The sequence below is a fragment of the Scyliorhinus torazame genome, chromosome 8 (assembly GCF_047496885.1).
Source record: "Scyliorhinus torazame isolate Kashiwa2021f chromosome 8, sScyTor2.1, whole genome shotgun sequence".
Taxonomy (NCBI): domain Eukaryota; kingdom Metazoa; phylum Chordata; class Chondrichthyes; order Carcharhiniformes; family Scyliorhinidae; genus Scyliorhinus; species Scyliorhinus torazame.
The window spans coordinates 35073908-35088141 of NC_092714.1; positions in this window are offsets into that span (position 1 = coordinate 35073908).

Sequence of the window (14234 nt, forward strand, 5' to 3'; positions counted from 1 at the left end):
GGCCGGGTCTCACAGTCAGCACGCAGGACAGGGGCTGTGTATGTGCCATCTGCAAGTGCGCCGGGGCCCTCCAGCCTCAGAGCCCCCAGAGGATGCCCACCAGGGGCATCAAAGGCCTTGGGACGAGGTAAGCAGTTGGCTGCCTCCAGCTCTGATGTGCACTGTGGGGAGACATCGAGACGTAGTGGTAGAGCTAGGAGGGCAAACCACATTGAGGATTGGTGAGGGCACCAGAGGAGGGAAGGGTGGTTGCAGGAGGGGGGGGGGGGGGAGGGGGTCAGCACCATCTAGAGAATGGGAAATTGTATTACTCATTAAACACCCTTGTGCATAACCAGAATGATGCATCTGTCACTTTCTTCCGCAATGCGGGCCGGGTTCCAAACCCGTGGCCCATCTCTCCCGGCACCCCGTGCAGCTGATGGGTGTGAGTGAACATTCAGGGGTCAGACTATGGTATAGATTGAGGAGCTCCAGCGCTCAGCATGCTGCGAACTATCGTCATTCCCCCCCCCCCCCCCCCCCCCCCCCCCCCCCCGCCCTCGACAGTGACCCGCTGACGGTGCCGATACAATCCCAGCACCCTGGAGTGATGTGACACACACCCTTGGAAGGTGGGAAATGGGAGTGTGGGGGTGACAGACCAGGCCACGTCCTAAGTGAATCGGGTGAGTATGAGGGCCTCCCTGGCGCTCTGGACTTGCCGAACCCTCACCGCTGCCGCCTGTCTGCAGGCCCCGGCTGGTCCTCAGGCTCCTCGCCGGCCTCGTCCTCCAGCTCCTGCTGGTCCGGCGGCGCCTCACCATTCTCGCCTTCGTCCTCCTCCTCGAGGTGGACACATGTTCCTCATCACCAGCCTCCAGCTCATCAGCAAGCCGCTGTGTGAGGTTTTGGAGGGCACAGCGGACCACCACAAAGCGGGCGACTCTCCGGGCGTTGTAATGCAAGGCACCACCGGAACGGTCGAGCCATCGGAACTGCATCTTGAGGAGTCCGTGTACTGCTCGATCACAGCCCGGGGGGCCACATGGGCCTGGTTGTATCGGGTCTCCGCTTTGGTCACTGGCCTCCGCACTGGCGTCATTAGCCAGGTCCTGAGCGGATATTCCTTATCCTCCCAAGAGCCAGTCGCCCATCCTGGGGTGCACCTCAAAGAGGCTGGGGATGACCGACTGCCCCAGGATGTAGCTGTTGTGGACACTCCCCAGGAAGCGTCCATTCACGTGCATTATCTTCATCTGACGGTTGCAGACGAGCTGTATGTTGAGGGAGTGAAACCCCTTAACATAGGGCTCTCCCAGAGCGCATGGCATGATGCGTGGCATCTATGACCCCCTGGACCTGGGGCACCCCGACAATGGTGGAGAAACCTGCTGCCTGGGCATCTTGTTGGGCTTGGTCTATGTCAAAGACGATGTCGTTTTCCATCTAGGCATACAGGGCATCCGTGACCTGTCGGATGCACCTGTGGGCTGCGGCCTGTGAGATACCACACAGGTCCCAGCTCGAGCCCGAGAATGATCCTGAGGCATAAGCGTTTACGGCTCCGGTGATCTTGACGGCCACCGGGAGTGGGTGTCCTCCTCCTCCATGTGGCGCCAAGTCCGTGAGGACATGGCACAGGTGTCGCACCATCTCCTTGTTGAGGCGGAGCCTCCTGCGGCATGTGCTGCCCATCATCTGTTCAAATGGGCAGCGATATCTGTACACCCTGGGCCATTGCGGGACTCCATCTCTGGGTCCCTCCCTGGCCTGATGGGCGGTCAGGTCCTCAGGGTGTAGGGCGGGGTCTGATGCATGGGCTGCTGCCTCGAGCATCTGCTGACACTGCTGCTGCCAGCGTCTCCGGCGTCTGCCCGCCCTGCTTAGCACCAGCACCACTCGGGCAACTTCTGCGTACTATATCCCTGCCATAGCGTTCAATATCTGTAATGATGTGGAGAAGCCGGAGTTGGACTGGGGTGGGTGCAGTAAGAAGTCTTACAACACGAGGTTAAAGTCCAACAGCTTTATTTTGAATCACCAGCTTTTCGAGCGCAGATCCTTCATCAGGTGAGTCACCTGTGTGTGTGGTGTTGTCTCCCGCAGTGTTCAGACACAGTGTCCAGGCATCTGTTGGTGCATGTTCTCAGACTTTTGTATCTTCTGCCCCATGGAAGAGGTTCGAATAACCCGGGTAGGAGGGGTCTTGGATTATGCTGCCCACTTTCCCAAGGCGGCTCTCAGTTGATATGCATATGATAACGCCCATTTCTCCTTAGCTGTTGTTGATGTTTGTTTGTATCATGGCTGTTGTTTGGGGCCATCTGCTCTGATTGCCTCCCAGTTTCTTTAATTGGTTGTCTGCTGGCCATTATTTTGAGTCTTGTGGTAAACCACTGTATTGTATTGTATTGTTAATGCCTGGGCTTGATCAAGCTGGCTCCGCCTGTGGCTCCTCCCCTCGGGCTCATGTATAAAGGTGGCTAGTCTCCGCCTCCGACCCAGTTCGGGATCAGAGGCCAGGAGGCTTGCTGTTTAGTGTATTAAAGCCTCAGTTACGTTCATCACTCGTCGTGTGTTTATTGATGGCGTATCAATTTCATACACTAAACTTCTAAGATGAACTCATCACTCAAGCCTGATCGCCTGGAGCTGGACCCACAGGCAGCCAACACCACGGAAACATTTGAGCACTGGCTAAGCTGCTTCGACGCGTTCCTCGGATCCTTCACCGAAGACTTCACAGACCTCCAGAAGAAGCAGATCTCCACGCACGGGTGAGCCCAAGAGTCTTTCTTCTCATCAGGGACGCCCACTCATAAGTGGAGGCAATAATGCTGCTGAAGGGACAATATGTGAAGTCTGTTAACGAGGTGTATGCTAGGCACCTCCTCGCCACGAGACAACAACGCCCTGGGGAATCAGTTGCAGAATTCCTGCGTGCTCTGCGGGTACTCTGCCGGAACTGTGACTGCCGGGCGATATCGGCAACCCAACACGCGGAGCTGCTGATCAGGGACGCTTATGTCGCAGGCATGAAATCAAAGCGATTACTGGAAGGGGGTACACTTGGCCTCCCAGAGACAGTACAACTCTCCAACTGCTGGAGGTGGCCTCCCAGAATATGGAGGCCTACACCTCTGACCGCGCAGCACCCTCGTGGGCCCCTTGGCACAGCCATCATCCGACCCGGTGCAACGCAAACCTGTGCCACACAGCGGCCCGCCAATGCCGGAGGCCCGAAGTGCTACTTTTGCGGCCAGGGTAATCACACCCAGACAACACTGCCCTGCATGGAACGCAACTTGTAACGGGTGTGGGAAGAAGGGCCACTTTGCAAAAGCCTGCCAGGCCCGATCTTCCTCTAAAACTTCTAGGCCCAGCAGCGCTGCCTGCTGCCTGTTGGGGCCGCCCCCAGCTGCCGCACCACCCGCCATGTGCGACCCGTGGACGCCGCCATCTTCCGTTTTCGGCCGCCACGTGCGACCCATGGGGGCCGCCATCTTTAACGCATCCTCCAACCGCCCCGCACGGCCCATGGGGGCCGCCATATTGGACACCATCGCCGATGCCTCCCGCCACGCGCGACTCATTGGGGCCGCCTTCCGAAGCTCGCCTCCATCACACTCGACCAGTCCCGGCCGCACCACCTTGCGTCGTCCACGATGACCGTCCGGATCAACGGGCACGAGACGGCCTGTCTTTTCGACTCCGGGAGCACAGACAGCTTCATTCACCCAGATACGGTAAGGCACTGCTCCCTCCCAATCTTACCCGTGACCCAGAAAATCTCCCTGGCTTCTGGATCCCATGCAGTAGAAATCCGGGGGTACCGTGTTGTGACCCTCACTGTACAAGGCGTAGAGTACGCTAACTTCAAACTCTACATCCTTCCCCATCTCTGCGCTGCCCTATTACTGGGGCTCGACTTCCAGTGCTACCTCCAAAGCCTTACTTGCCCCCCCTCATCGTCTGTAGCCTCGCATCCCTTTTTAAAAAAAATATATATATTTTATTGAAATTTTTTTCCAAACAACAATTTTTTCCCTCTTACAAAGCAAACGTAACAGTAAAGAAATTTTTAACAATACGCAAATAACTAAACCCCACAATCTTTTGACATAAACTAAACTAACGCCCCCCCCCTCCCCCCTCCCCCCCCCCCACCCCCTCCCCCCTGGGTTGCTGCTGCTGGTCACCTGTCTTCCCTCTAACGTTCCCCTAGGTAGTCGAGAAATGGCTGCCACCGCCTGGTGAACCCTTGAGCCGATCCTCTCAGGGCAAACTTTATCTGCTCCAGTTTAATAAACCCCGCCATATCGTTTACCCAGGCCTCCAGTCCGGGGGGTTTCGCCTCCTTCCACATAAGTAGGATCCTGCACCGGGCTACTAGGGACGCAAAGGCCACGACATCGGCCCCTTTCGCCTCCTGCACTCCCGGCTCTTCCGCAACTCCAAATAGAGCTAACCCCCAGCTTGGTTTGACCCGGGCATTCACCACCTGCGAGATCACTCCCGACACTCCCTTCCAATATCCTTCCAGTGCCGGGCACGCCCAAAACATATGTGCGTGGTTTGCCGGGCTCCCGCCACACCTCCCACATTTGTCCTCCACTCCAAAGAACCTGCTCAATCCTGCTCCCGTTATGTGTGCTCTATGTAGGACCTTAAATTGAATCAGGCTAAGCCTGGCGCATGAGGAAGAGGAATTTACCCTGCTTAGGGCATCAGCCCACATACCCTCCTCTATCTCCTCCCCTAATTCTTCTTACCACTTTCCTTTTAGTTCGCCCACCGACTCCTCCCCCTCTTCCCTCATCTCTCGGTATATCTCTGACACCTTGCCCTCTCCGACCCACACCCCTGAAAGCACTCTGTCCTGAATCCCCTGTGTCGGGAGCAACGGAAATTCCCTCACCTGCTGTCTAGTAAACGCCCTCACCTGCATATATCTCAAGAGGTTTCCCCGTGGCAACTTATACTTTTCCTCCAATGCTCCCAAGCTCGCAAAAGTCCCATCTATAAATAAATCTCCCACCCTCTTAATTCCCAACTGGTGCCAGCTCTGAAATCCTCCATCCATTCTTCCTGGGGCGAACCTATGGTTGTTCCTAATTGGGGACCCCACCAGGGCACCCCGCACCCCTCTCTGTCGCCTCCATTGTCCCCAGATATTCAATGTTGCCGCCACCACCGGGATCGTGGTAAACGTTTTTGGCGAGAACGGTAGCGGCGCCGTCACCAGCGCCTCTAAACTCGTCCCTTTACAGGACTTTCTCTCCAGTCTTTTCCACGCCGCTCCCTCACCCTCCATCATCCATTTAGGTATCATTGCCACATTGGCGGCCCAATAGTAATCGCCCAAGTTCGGTAGTGCCAATCCTCCTCTGTCCCTTCTACGCTGAAGGAACCCCCTCCCTACTCTCGGAACTTTCCCTGCCCACACGAAGCTCGTGATGCTCCTGTCTATTTTATTAATAAAGGTCTTAGTGATTAGTATAGGGAGACATTGAAATACAAATAAGAACCTCGGGAGGACCATCATCTTAATTGCTTGCACCCTGCCCGCCAGCGACAGAGGCTGCATGTCCCACCTCTTGAAGTCCTCCTCCATTTGTTCTACCAGCCGTGTCAGATTAAGTCTGTGCAAGGTTCCCCAGCTCCTCGCGATCTGAATCCCCAGGTATCGGAAGTTTCTTTCCACTTTCCTTAGAGGCAGGCCTTCTATCTCTCTACTCTGGTCCCCTGGATGTATCACAAATAATTCACTCTTCCCCATGTTTAGCCTATACCCCGAGAAATCCCCGAACTCCCTCAACATTCGCATAACCTCTATCATCCCCCCCGCTGGGTCCGACACGTATAACAATAGGTCATCCGCGTATAACGAGACTCGGTGTTCTTCTCCCCCTCTAATCACCCCTCTCCATTTCCTGGAGTCTCTCAATGCCATGGCCAGAGGTTCAATTGCCAACTCGAACAACAATGGAGACAGCGGGCATCCCTGTCTTGTTCCCCTATATAGTCGGAAATACTCCGATCTTTGTCGACCCGTAACTACACTTGCCGTTGGAGCCCCATAAAGAAGTTTAACCCAGCTAATAAATCCGTTCCCGAACCCAAACCTCCTTAACACTTCCCATAAATACTCCCACTCCACCCTATCAAATGCCTTCTCTGCATCCATTGCCGCCACTATCTCTGCCTCCCCCTCCACTGGGGGCATCATTATCACCCCTAATAGTCGTTGCACGTTAACATTCAGTTGTCTCCCTTTTACGAACCCTGTCTGGTCTTCGTGCACCACCCCCGGGACACAGTCCTCTATCCTCGATGCCAGTACCTTTGCCAACAATTTGGCGTCCACGTTCAATAATGAAATAGGTCTATAGGACCCGCACTGCAACGGATCTTTATCCCTCTTCAAAATTAGCGATATCGTCGCCTCCGACATCGTCGGGGGTAAAGTCCCTCCTTCCCTGGCCTCATTGAACGTCCTCACCATCAACGGGGCCAACAAGTCCACATATTTTCTGTAATATTCCACCGGGAACCCGTCTGGTCCCGGAGCCTTCCCTGCTTGCATGCTTCCCAGTCCCTTAATAACCTCGTCCACCCCAATCGGTGCCCCCAGGCCTGCCACCTCCTGCTCCTCCACTTTCGGGACCCTCAATTGGTCCAGGAACTGCCGCATCCCCTCCTCTCCCTCTGGGGGTTGAGACCTATACAGTCCCTCATAGAAGGTCTTGAACACCTCATTTATCTTTCCTGCTCTTCGCACCGTGTCTCCCTTTTTGTCTCTAATTCCTCCTATCTCCCTCGCTGCTGTCCTTTTTCGCAATTGATGAGCCAACAGGCGACTAGCCTTTTCCCCATATTCATACCTCCTCCCCTGTGCCTTCCTCCACAGTACCACCGCCTTTCTGGTGGTCAGAAGGTCAAACTCCGTCTGGAGTCGTCTCCTCTCCCTGTACAGTCCCTCCTCCGGGGTCTCTGCAAATTCCCTATCCACCCTTAAAATCTCCCCCAGTAATCTTTCCCTTTCCTTGGCCTCTGTTTTCCTTTTGTGGGCCCCAATGGAGGTCAGCTCTCCTCTGACCACCGCTTTTAGTGCTTCCCATACCACTCCCACAGGGACCTCGCCGTCGTCATTGACCTCCAGGTATCTCTCAATACACCCCCGCACTCTTGCACACACTCCCTCATCCGCCATCAATCCCACATCTAATCGCCAGAGTGCTCTATGCTCCCTTTCCTCTCCTAATTCCAGGTCCACCCAATGTGGGGCATGGTCCGAAACCACTATGGCTGAATACTCAGCTTCCTCCACCCTAGAGATCAACGACCTTCCCAAAACAAAAAAATCTATCCGGGAGTACACTTTATGGACATGGGAGAAGAAGGAGAACTCCCTAGCCCTAGGTCTAAGAAATCGCCATGGATCCACTCCCCCCATTTGGTCCATAAACCCCTTAAGTACCTTGGCTGCTGCCGGCCTTCTTCCGGTCCTTGAGCTGGATCTATCTAGCCCCGGGTCCAGCACAGTATTAAAGTCCCCTCCTAAAATCAAGTTTCCTACCTCCAGGTCCGGTATACGCCCCAGCATCCGTCTCATAAATCCCGCATCGTCCCAGTTTGGGGCATACACATTAACCAACACGACCTCCATTCCCTCCAGCCTGCCACTCACCATTACATATCTACCTCCGCTATCTGCTACGATGTTCTTTGCTTCAAATGTTACCCGTTTCCCCACCAAAATGGCCACCCCTCTGTTCTTTGCGTCTAGTCCTGAGTGGAACACCTGTCCCACCCATCCTTTCCTTAGCCTAACTTGGTCCGCCACCTTTAGGTGCGTCTCTTGGAGCATAACCACGTCTCCCTTAGTCCTTTCAAATGCGCTAGCACTCGGGCCCTTTTTATCGGTCCTTTTTCAGGCCTCTCATGTTCCACGTGATCAGCCTCACTAGGGGGCTACCTGCCCCCCTCCCGTGTCGACTAGCCATTACCTTCTCTAGGCCAGTCCCATATCCCGCCTCCGCGCTCCCGCTCGCTCCCCCAGCGTCGCACACCATCCCCGCCCACCCACTCTTTAGCCATTTCCTTTTGTATTTCCGCAGCAGCAACCCAGTTGTCCCCCCCACCCCCCCCGCCAGATCTCTTTCTAGCGTGATTGCTCCCCCCATATTACTTCCGTAAGTCAGCTGACTTCAACTGACCCCGGCTACTCCTGCTCACTCCTCGACCCCCCCCCCGTGTGGGGAACTCCCATCCGCCTTGCGCCTGTCTTCCCGCCATATTCTTTCTGGCGCGGGAACATCCCTTTACCTGACCCGCCTCTTATGGCGCAGCTCCCTTTCCCCTCCCCCTCTCCTTCCCCATTCTCCAACTATGTCCTGTCTTTCCCCCCTCACCCGCGCCCACATTTCCCAATGCCTCCCCCCTTCCCAATTTACTTCTCAATTAATTTCAACCATAACATTAACAATAACATTTCCTGCAGCCTCAGTTCCGATCCAATTTCTCCTCTTTGATAAAGGTCCATGCTTCCTCCGCTGTCTCGAAATAATGGTGTCTCTCCTGATACGTGACCCATAGTCTTGCCGGCTGCAGCATCCCGAACTTCACCTTCCTTTTATGCAACACCTCTTTGGCTCGGTTAAAGCTCGCCCTCCTTCTCGCCACCTCCGCACTCCAATCCTGGTACACCCGTACCACTGCATTCTCCCATCTGCTGCTCCGCACCTTTTTAGCCCATTTCAGGACCTCTTCTCTATCCTTAAGGCGGTGAAATCGCACGATTATCGCCCTGGGTGGTTCTCCCGCTTTTGGTCTTCTCGCCAGGATCCGATGTGCCCACTCCACCTCCAAGGGGCCCGTAGGGGCCTCAGCACCCATCAGTGAGCTCAGCATCGTACTTGCATAAGCGCCACAGTCCACTCCTTCCACACCCTCAGGGAGACCCAGTATCCGAAGGTTCTTCCTTCGCGCTCCGTTTTCTAGGGCCTCGATCCCTTCAGTACACTTTTTATGAAGTGCCTCGTGCGTCTGTGTCTTAACCGCCAGGCCCAGGATCTCGTCCTCATTATCTGTCACCTTCTGCTCCACCACGCGGAGCTCTGTCTCCTGGGTCTTTTGTGTCTCCTTGAGCCCCTCAATTGCCTGTAGCATCGGGGTCAGCACCTCCCTCTTCAGCAGCTCCACGCACCGTCTCAAAAATTCATCCTGCTCAGGCCCCCATGTCGCCTGCGCTTTCTCCGCCGCCATCTTGTGCTTCTCCCTTTCTGACCCTTTGGTCAACGATTCCTCGCGCTGCAGCCGCCGCCGCCGGTTTTTTCCTCCTTCGTTGGGGGGGGGACTCCCTTCTCACTCACCCCACACCGGGTTGCGTCGTCAAAAGATTTCCCGTTGGGGCTCTTAAAAGAGCCTGAAGGTCCGTCGGAGCTGGAGCCGCCAAAATGTGCGGCTAGCAAGGCATCACCGCAACCGGAAGTCCAGCCTCGCATCCCTTAATGTCGCCCCACCCTCGCAAATCTCACCCCGGACTGTAAGTCCGTCACTACTAGGGGCAGACGATACAGTGCCCGGGACAGGGCCTTTATCAGGTTGGAGGTCCAGCGACTCCTGCGAGAGGGGATCATTGAGGCTAGTACCAGCCCCTGGAGAGCCCAAGTGGTGGTCGTCAAGACTGGGGAGAAGCACCGGATGGTCATCGATTACAGTCAGACCATCAACCGGTACACGCAGCTCGATGCGTACCCTCTCCCCCGCATATCTGACATGGTCAACCAGATTGAGCAGTATCGAGTCTTCTCCACAGTTGACTTGAAGTCCACATACGACCAGCTCCCTATCCGCCCGGATGACCGCCAATACACTGCCTTCGAGGCAGATGGCTGCCTCTACCACTTCCTCAGGGTCCCCTTCGGCGTCACGAATGGGGTCTCGGTCTTCCAAGGAGAAATGGACCGTGTTATCACCTGCCTACTTACCATTGGCTGGGGACTAACGACAATCCCACAATCCTGTGGGAGTATGAGCTTCCCCAAAGAGGGGGGCGGAGAAACCATTAGTAAACTCCTAGTATAAATAAAGCTGGCCAGTTTAGGAACCAGCAGGAAGGAGTGTGCAGCAAGGGAAGTTGCTGCTGCTGTTATATATATATATATATGTTATTGTAAATAAATGTTATTACTTTGTATCCTTAAAACTCGTGTTGGATTCTTCATGGCCCTCACAAAAGACCGAATGGTTGACCAGTACGGGCTGTGGGCCACTTTCCCGTACTTAGACAATGTCACCATCTGTGGCCATGACCAGCAGGACCATGACGAAAACCTCCGGCACTTCCTCCACACCTGAACCTCACCGATAATAAAGAAAAATGCGTTTTCCGCACAACCCGCCTCGCCATCCTCGGCTACGTCGTGGGACACGGAGTCCGAGGGCCTGACCCCGACCGCATGCGCCCCCTCCTGGAACTCCCCCTCCCCCACTGCCCCAAGGCCCTGAAGAGATGCCTGGGGTTCTTCTCGTACTATGCCCAGTGGGTCCCCAATTATGCGGACAAGGCCCATCCACTTATCAAATCCACCATTTGTCTCCTGACAGCTGAGGTCCGACTAGCCTTCAATCGCATCAAGGCAGATATTGCCAAAGCCGCGATGCACGCTGTGGACGAGTCCATCCCATTCCAGGTGGAGAGCGATGCGTCGGACTTTGCTCTGGCCGCTACCCTCAACCAGGCGGGCAGGCCTGTGGCTTTCTTCTCCCGTACCCTCCGTGCCTCCGAAATTCGACACTCCTCCGTCGAAAAGGAAGCCCAAGCCATCGTGGAAGCTGTGCGACATTGGAGGCATTACCTGGCCGGCAGACGATTCACTCTCCTCACTGACCAACGGTTGGTTGCCTTCATGTTCAATAACACACAGCGGGGCAAGATCAAGAATGACAAGATTCTGAGGTGGAGGATCGAGCTCTCCACCTACAACTATGGTATCTTGTATCGACCTGGGAAGCTCAATGAGCCCTCAGATGCCCTATCCCGGGTTACATGTGCCAGCGCACAAGTAGACCAACTCCGGGCCCTCCACAATGATCTCTGTCACCCAGGGGTCATCCGTTTTTTTCACTTCACCAAGGCTCGCAACCTGCCTTACTCCATCGAGGAGGTCAGGACCGTGACCAGGGACTGCCAGGTCTGCGCGGAATGCAAACTGCACTTCTATCGGCCAGACAGAGCACACCTGGTAAAGGCCTCCCGCCCCTTTGAGCGCCTCAGCATCGACTTCAAAGGGCCCCTCCCCTCCACTGACCGTAACGTGTACTTCCTCAACATTGTTGACGAGTACTCAAGATTCCCCTTTGCCATTCCGTCCCCTGACATGACCTCTGTCACCGTCATCAAGGCCCTGCACAGTCTTTTCACCCTGTTCGGGTTCCCCGCCTACATCCATAGTGATCGGGGTTCCTCCTTCATGAGTGACGAGTTGCGTCAGTTCCTGCTCATCAAGGGCATCGCCTCCAGCAGGACGACCAGCTACAACCAGCGGGGAAACGGACAGGTGGAGAGGGAGAACGCGACGGTCTGGAAGGCTGTCCTCCTGGCCCTACGGTCTAGAGGTCTCCCAGTCTCCCGCTGGCAGGAGGTCCTCTCCGATGCGCTCCACTCCATCCGGTCGCTCCTGCGTACAGCCACCAACGAGACTCCTCACGAGTGTATGTTTCCTTTCCCCAGGAAGTCCACCTCCGGGGTCTCGCTCCCGTCCTGGCTGACAGTCCCAGGGCCCGTCCTCCTCCGGCAGCATGCGAGGAGCCATTAATCCGACCCCCTCGTCGAGAAGGTCCTGCTCCTCCATGCCAATCCACAATATGCCTACGTGGCACATCAGGACGGGCGACAGGACACAGTCTCCCTTCGGGATTTGGGAACTAGCACCCACAGGCCCACCGGCGACTATCACCACCACCTCCGCCCATACACCGCCCTTCCCTCCACCGACTCAACAACTGGGTGAAGAAGAGGATAACATGCTCCCGGACGCGCAGGTCTCGACACCGGTGCCCACACCACAGCCGGGACTGAGGCGATCACGGCGGAAGGTCAAGACAGACTTGATCTTTAAGACCACTTCACACCCGCCGGGGGAGTGAACAGGGGGTGAATGTGGTAAACCACTGTATTCTATTGTGTTGTGTTGTTACATGCCTGGGCTTGTCCCGGCTGGCTCCGCCTGTGGCTCCTCCCCTCGGGCTCATGTATAAAGGTGGCTCGTCTCCGCCTGCGACCCAGTTCGGGACCAGAGGCCAGGAGGCTTGCTGTTTAGTGTATTAAAGCCTCAGTTAGTTCATCGCTCGTTGTGTGTTTATTGATGGATATCAAGTCTTTAAGATGATAATACCCCAGTATCTTTACACAGTTTCGACTTGGTTTTGATATTGACTGACTTTGAAGATGAACTCCTTCCTGTCTTTGTGAGTTGAGGTTTGGCCTGTTTGGTTGCAGTAAATATGTTTGCGAAGCTTTGGGGTTTTATGTTTAATAAAAGTCCAGTTGGAGGGGATTCCGATCCTACACACCGGACATCTGGTTTATTTTGAAATGAAAAACAAGGAGGAGCAATAAAAAACAAAGGATACAATAGTAAAGTGATGTCGGAGCCGAGGAATTTGGGAGTATGTGTGAACAAGCCATTGAAGGTAGCAGGACAGATTGAGAGAATATTTAATAAAGTATACAGGATCCTGGATTTTAGATATAGAGACATAAATACAAAAAGTAAGGACATTATTTTAAACTTGAATAAAACACTGGTTCAGTCTCAACTGGAGTAACACAACCAGTTCTGGGCACCACACTTTAGGAAGGATGTGAAGAAATTAGAAGGGGTGTAGAAATGATTCATGAGAAAAATTTCAGGACTGAGGAACCTCAGTTACGTGGATAAATTGGAGAAGTTGGGGCTGTTCTCCTTGGAGAAGAGAAGGTTCGGAGAAGATTTGATGGAGATGTTTAAAATCATGAGGCGTCTGGTCAGGATAGATAGCGAGACACTGTTCCCATTAGTTGAAAGGTCATGAGCTAGAGGATACAGGTTTAAGGTGTTTGGCCAAGGAAGCAACAGCGGCGCAAAGAAAAGCTATTTTTACCCAGTGAGTGATTAGAATCTGGAAGGTACTGCCTGTGTATGGTGAAGCCAGATTCAATCATGCCTTTCAAATGAGAGTTGGATCATTATATGAAGAGAAATTTACAGAGAAATGGGACTATGTTGAGTTACTCTTGCAAAGAGCAGTACAGACATGACCAACTGTCGTCCTCCTCTGCTGTAACCGTCTATAATTCTGTAACATAATGGAAACAAATTATCTGGTCATTTTGGTGTGCATAAATTGGCTGTTGTGTTTCCCACACAAGGGTGACAAGATTTCAAAAGATTAGATTTATTGTACGGTCTCAACTGGGGCCTTGGATTCATGTCTCACTACATCTGGCCTGGGCTTGTGAAATCCTACCAACTGTCCTGGCTTGAGACAATTCCCACCTCTTTAACCTGTGATTATACCTCTCTCCAGTCGCTCCGTCTGGACCTGCAAAGACCCACTTTCAAAGTATCATCTTGCATCATTGGCTTTGTCTTTATATGTTGTGTTTGTGTAACCTACCTCTTCACTCAACTGAAGGAGCAGTGCTCCGAAAGCTAGTGATTCCAAATAAACCTGTTGGACTTTAACCTTGTGTTGTAAGATTTCTTACTATGCCCACCGTTTATACCTTGGAATTTGAAGCTGTCAACCATCTCCACCTCGACACCATTAAAACAGACAGGAGGGTGGATGACACTTCGCTTCCTGAAGTTGATGACCAGCTGTTTAGTTTTCCTGTCATTGAGGGATAGATTATTGTCCTTACGCCACGCCACTAAGTTCTCTATCTCCTCCCCCTGTACTCTGGCTTGTTGTTGTTTGAGATCCGACCCACTACGGTCGTGTCATCAGCAAACTTGTGGATGGAGTTGGAGCCGAATTTTGTATAGGGAGTATATTAGAGGGCTAAGTATGCAGCCTTACAGGGCCTCGGTATTGAGGACTATCATGGAGGAGGTGTCGTTGTTTATCTTTACAGATTGCGGGCTGTGGGCCAGGATGTTGAGGATCCATTTTCAGAGGGAGGATTTGGCGTTTGGATACGAGGTCAAAACCCGGGTCCCGGCTCCTCTCTGCAACTGGATCCTCGACTTCCTGACCCAACA